The sequence below is a fragment of the Triticum aestivum genome, chromosome 6B (assembly GCF_018294505.1).
Source record: "Triticum aestivum cultivar Chinese Spring chromosome 6B, IWGSC CS RefSeq v2.1, whole genome shotgun sequence".
Taxonomy (NCBI): domain Eukaryota; kingdom Viridiplantae; phylum Streptophyta; class Magnoliopsida; order Poales; family Poaceae; genus Triticum; species Triticum aestivum.
Genome location: NC_057810.1, coordinates 664169901 through 664175482, shown reverse-complemented (window position 1 = coordinate 664175482; position 5582 = coordinate 664169901). Strand labels below are relative to the sequence as shown.

The 5582-nt window shown below is 58.7% G+C and overlaps 1 pseudogene; it reads right to left on the bottom strand.

Annotated features, from left to right (window-relative positions):
• On the bottom strand, window positions 1-4484 carry LOC123138870 (glutamate receptor 2.8-like; annotated as a pseudogene).
• Between the last annotated feature and the right edge of the window lie 1098 nt (window positions 4485-5582).

Here is a 5582-nt window from a genome sequence, read left to right as displayed (position 1 = left end):
GATGAACTGTTTTCTTTTGAGTTTCCTATAAGTGTTCACTCGAATAATTTTATGGCTAAATTACAATTAGTGCCACAAGGCTATACGAAGCTCCTGTACTAGCATTCCTCTGCAAATGGGTTCTACTACTACAAAATTAAACTAGTACTACTAGAATCTACTGCTGCAACTGAGAGGCCGTTGGCATTGTCACCTCCACGGCGGTTGCTGCCCCCTCGATCCTCTGCTCGAACGACTCACTGATCTCCGACGCCGCCGTCCCCTCCGGCGAAGAGCCGGCGTTCATCTCGGAGCTGATGTACACGCTCAGCGGGCTGGTCCCTTCCATGGCATGTTGATGCTCCTCCCCACCGTCCCTCGGCGGCATGCTCGCGTCGCCGGCGCCGCCGTTCCATCTTGGCGTCCTGCCCGCGGAGTCGTTGCCGTTCCTGGGGGACCCGTCGTTCCACGTCTTGAAGGTGGGGGACTTGAGGTCCTTCCTGTCGAAGTGCTGCAGCCACGCGCGCAGCCTCCGCACTGACACGCTCCCGGAGCCGGCCTCTGCCTCGGCCTTCGCCTCCGCCTCCCGGAGCTCCTCGCGCTCGCGGTACGCGAAGATGGCGAGGTAGAGCAGCAGCATGAGGCTGGAGACGACGCCGGTGATGAGGAACAGCCCGCCGAAGCTGAGGTTCGACGAGCCGCCGCCGATGCCGTCCAGCGCGTTCTGGCAAGTGCCGGGCTCACCGAACCACGCCTTCTCGATGTGCGCCATCTTGTCCCCCTCCGCCAGCTTCAAGATCTCCCGCGACACGTCCCCCGTCATGGGCGACCCCCTTGGGAAGACGAACCCGAAGCCGTCCGTCTTGTAGATGGCCCCCACCTGCATGTAGCCGTCGCAGTGCTGCGACAGGAACATCTTCAGGTACGGGATCTCGTCGAACACCGCGTCCACGCCGCCGTTCGCCGAACCCTTGGACAGCGCCACTGCGTACTGCTCCACCGTGCTGTACTTCTTCATCCTCCGCTCGTCGAAGCCCATTTTCTTGAGCATGGGCTCGATGAAGGTGCCCTCCTGGTACCCGATGTATTGGCCGCGCCTCTGGAGCTCCTTCACGTCCGTCACCGTCGGCCGGAGCTGCTGGACCGTCAGCATCGACGTCAGGCTCGCCGTGTAGCTCGACGTCAGGATCAGCACCACGAACACCCATATGATCACCACAAATCTCGACAGGTTGCTCTCCGGCTTCTCCTCTGTGAAAAAACAGCACCAAGGTTGATTAATTTGGTGATCGATATTCCTCAAGAACTATGCAAAATTGAGATGATGAGATGGTTATCAAGATGCCTACTGTGTGCAAAGACGAGGATGGAGAAGGCGAAGTAGAAGATGAGGCCGAACTGCTGCGACGGCGTGCCCCGGAACTCCGGGTTGATGCGGTGCCCACGAACACCCATACCACGAAGCCGGTGAAGCAAAAGAAGGCGAGGCTGGTGAGCCAGAGGCTGGTGGTCAGTGGCTTTAGAAAGATCCACATGCTGGCGCTCGTGTCCGGCCGTGTCGCCACCACCATTGCCCACCCGGACTCCGTGAACGGCACCGTGAAGTCCACCTTGTCCATCCTGCTCGCTCTGATCGTCACGTCCCCCACCGCCATGTCCGCCTTCCCCTCGCTCACCTGGTCCACCAGCATCTCGTACGACTCCGAGCTGGCGTTGTAAGGCACGTAGCGGTAGCTTACCGGGTAGGGAAGATTCTTCATCACCGCGTCGAACACGTCGATGCAGTAGCCGGTGATCTTCGGCGTCGTCGAGTTCTCGGAGAAGACGTCCACGAACTGCTTGAACCCGTGCTTCACCGGCACAGCGACATTGAGCACCCGCTCGTTCTGCGACGCCGTCCAGCCTCTCGGCGGGGACAGCATCTCGCCCGGCCAGAGGATGGGTTTCAGCTGCCGCGCTGCCTTGCCGCTGCCGACTTTAAGGTCCCGCGAGATGCCGGACTCCGGCGTCCAGTACCCCACCGTCATGGCGCCGTTCCCGATGATGTTCAGGACCTCGTACGCCGCCACCTGCAGCTGCCCGTCTACCAGCTTGAACCTGCCGGCCATCCCGTCGAAAGTCGTGTTGAGCACCGCCCTTAGAAGCGCCGCTCCGGTGGCCGACACGCCGAGCCGGTCCAGGTCTGTACGTGCCGTGGTATTCTGCGGTGTCCGAAATGCTGGGCCGGAGACACTGGCCACCTCGGCTGCCGCGGCCCGCGGCGATCGCCCACGCCGTGTCGTACGACCAGAGCCTGATCACGGTCGCGTCGTTGAGGAGGTCATCGTCGGAGGCCGGGTTCTCCCTCCGGAACCTTGCCCTGAACCGCGCAGAGAAGTTCTTGACTTGCTTCGTGTACTCAACGTGAGGCCGGAGACTGACGACGCCCTGCATGAAGTCGAGGTCCTCAGGGTCGAGCCTGTCCAGGAAGCTGCCTACGCCGTCGGTGGCGACCCAGGCGTAGCCGCCGGACATCATCCCGGCCTTACTCGCCCGCCGGAAGAGCCGCACGGCGAGGTCATGCGTCGCGTGCACGACGAACACGCGCATTGGCATCGCCCTGAGGCGGTAGAGCAGCGCGTCGAGGGCGTCTTCGTCCGCGCCGCTCGGCACGGCGACGCGGTCCACGATCGCCGCGCCGTCAAGCTCTGGAGCGCGTCGGCGAGCGCCGGGAGGATGCCGGCGCCGTACGGGGAGTCCTCGTGCAGGACGGTCACGGCGCGCCACCCGAAGCTTGCGAGGACGGCAGCGACGGGGGTGGCCTGGAAGGAGTCGTTGGCGGCCGTGCGCACGAAGTAGGGCGTCTGCGTCGAGGTGATGGACGGGGAGGTGGCAGAGTAGGAGAGCACGGGGACGTGGGCGCGGCTGCCGAGATGGGCGACGAACTCCGCCTCCGCTGACGTCTTGGGCCCGATGATGGCCTGCACCTGGTCATTTTTTATCAGGTCCAGCGCTGCAACAACAACAGTAAGGAGCAGAGTTTTAGGCACATGTGCTTTCCATGAACTCTCTTGCAGTTAGAATCCCAAACCGAGAGAGAGAGAGAGAGCGCTCCGGAAGTGCGATACACATTGAGTCAGATCGAGGGGAAATTAACATTTTATGTGTTTTTGTCAACAACAAAAGAACATTTAATCTATCAGAGTGAAACAATATTCAACTACATTTTAAAAGTCTTATAGTTTTTTAATATACAAAACTCTGAACAAATACAAAAAAAATGGAAATATTAATACGCAATATAATATATTTTTATATTATACCTATCTAGTATTGTAGTTTTTATATTATACCTATCTAGTAGGAGTAGCGAGCTTGACCAGCTCGCGCACTAGCACGTACGTGCACGCGGTGAAGAAGCAGACCGCGAGGACTTGCCAGTCACTCAGACGCACCTAAGCCGGCCGGGCATGCGAGAAGGCGACGTGCATGGCGATGGCATAGCGCGCGGTTAACAATTGCAGTTGATGCCATGTGGGATGGTCTGGCTAGGATACTGATCTAGTAACAGACTAACACGGACGCATCGTCTGGCTGCAGACGTGCGTGGTTGCATTGGTAATAAGTGGCCCGTTCGTTCGATCCCGTCTTGGCGAGGCGACAAAATGGCGGTTTTCAGAGACTGGGCAACACGACAGTTCTTGGCCATGTGGGAGGCAGCGCGCACCGCACAAGACAACAGATCGAGGGAGTGATACAGACGATTCGAACCCCCAGTACGTACCGGCATCCACTAATCAGTGACCAAGACGAAACATGCATGCATGCTAGTAAAATCTTTTCGTAAGAAAAAGAAACCACTAAGCATATGCGCAATTATTGTGTGCGTACCTACCATGCTGGGAATGAAACGGAGTAAGTACTACTACTTGTGTACGCGCGCAGCACATCCAGCATCGGAAAACTCAAGACGGAAGATAGTGGTCGAGACGACCGTGCGATACTGCGATCTGAAGTGTTATCGCGCCGTAATTAAGAGCTTAATTAGAGAAGCAAGATTCATTTCAGCATGGAGCGAAAGAGCTTGTGATTAGAGAAGCATGCAGCTAGCTAGGTGGAACAGGTGTGCGCGGCAGGGGAGGGAGGGAGAGGGAGCTCACCGGCGGAAGCGGCGCCGACGACCTCCCCTTTGGAGTCGCCGAAGCGGAGCTCCACCCTGGTGGCCGACCCCGGGTGCGCCGCGTAGTAGTCCTCCACCGCCATCTCAATGCCGGTCCGCCGCCTCAGCGACACCGCCGACGACGCCTTGGTCGCCCAGTCCATGATCACCCCGACGCGCACCGGCACCGGTGCCGCCACGGTCTGCGCCGTCGCCACCCGCAGCGAGCCCGCCGGGTACTGCCCGACCAGCGCAGCCACTAGGAGCAGGGGAGCGTAGAGGAGAGAAGAAGGCGAGGGCGCTCGCACCATGGTCTTGCAACTTGGGAAGAAGCTACGCGATGCGCGATCTGACTGATGCCCGCTCAAGCTAGCGCCGGCCGCACTCATTTATACGCGACCTGGACGGGTCTAGCCTCGTGCGCACCCACCCGTCGACTTGTATTCCGGTGGCGTACCGCGAGGTGGGCCTTGGGCCACTAGCACGTACGATTGAAAGCTATGTTTTTTTCAAAAAAAAAAGGAGGATAGATGCCAGACATTTTATTAATTATTTACAGAAACCATACAGAGTAATACATAAGTCAGTCTGAAGTCACCATCTAGGCAACATCTGTTGCTACTCCTATTCCATTGACGAAGGTGTGCCGAATATCCGGGCCTAATGCCAAACAAACATCGCACGAAACCTAAAGAGCATCTCCAACAGCCGCGCTATATAAGCACCGCACTGGAAAAATTTGAGTTATTTGCGCGCGTGCAGCCGCTCCGGGCGCTCCAGCGGAGGCGCAAAAACCGCGCGCGCGGCATAAGTAGTTCAGCGCGCTGGACGAAACGGCATTGCGCGCCTTTATTTGCTGCGCCCGCTCCCACGCGCTGCACACTCGAGCGCCCGAGCCGCACCCTCTCCGCCGTGCCGCTTTCGCCCCGCCCGCGCCGCAGCCGGCGAATTCGCCCGATGGACGAACGCGCCAACATCCCCCTCACCCCTTCCTAAACCCGCGACCCCTCCTCCGCCGCCGCCGCAAACCCTAGCACGGGGAGTGTTTGCTCCGCCGGAGCTCCTCCAAGCACCAGTATCATGTGCGGCCTTCTCATGCCGCCACAGACAACCTCAGCGGTGGGCGGCGTCGCGTCGGCGCCCGCCGTAAAGCCACGTGCCCCCTCTCGAAGCTCCCAAATGCGGCATGGGCGAAGGCGGGCAAGGTGCCCGGGAAGAAGAACAAGGCGGCGGACGGCTCCTCTAGGCGGCTGAAGAAGAAGCTTGCAGGGCGTGCGATGGACGCGGCGGCGTGAGCCCACTTGTTGCACCGACGACTGACGTGCACAAGGTGTTCGATGGAATGCCCACAAGGTAAATATTTCACCCACTTTTGTTGTTGTTGTTTTCTGAATGCATGCATATGGATAGCTTATTTGCTTTGTTGTATATACTTTGTAGTTTCAATGATGAGACATATATGTCA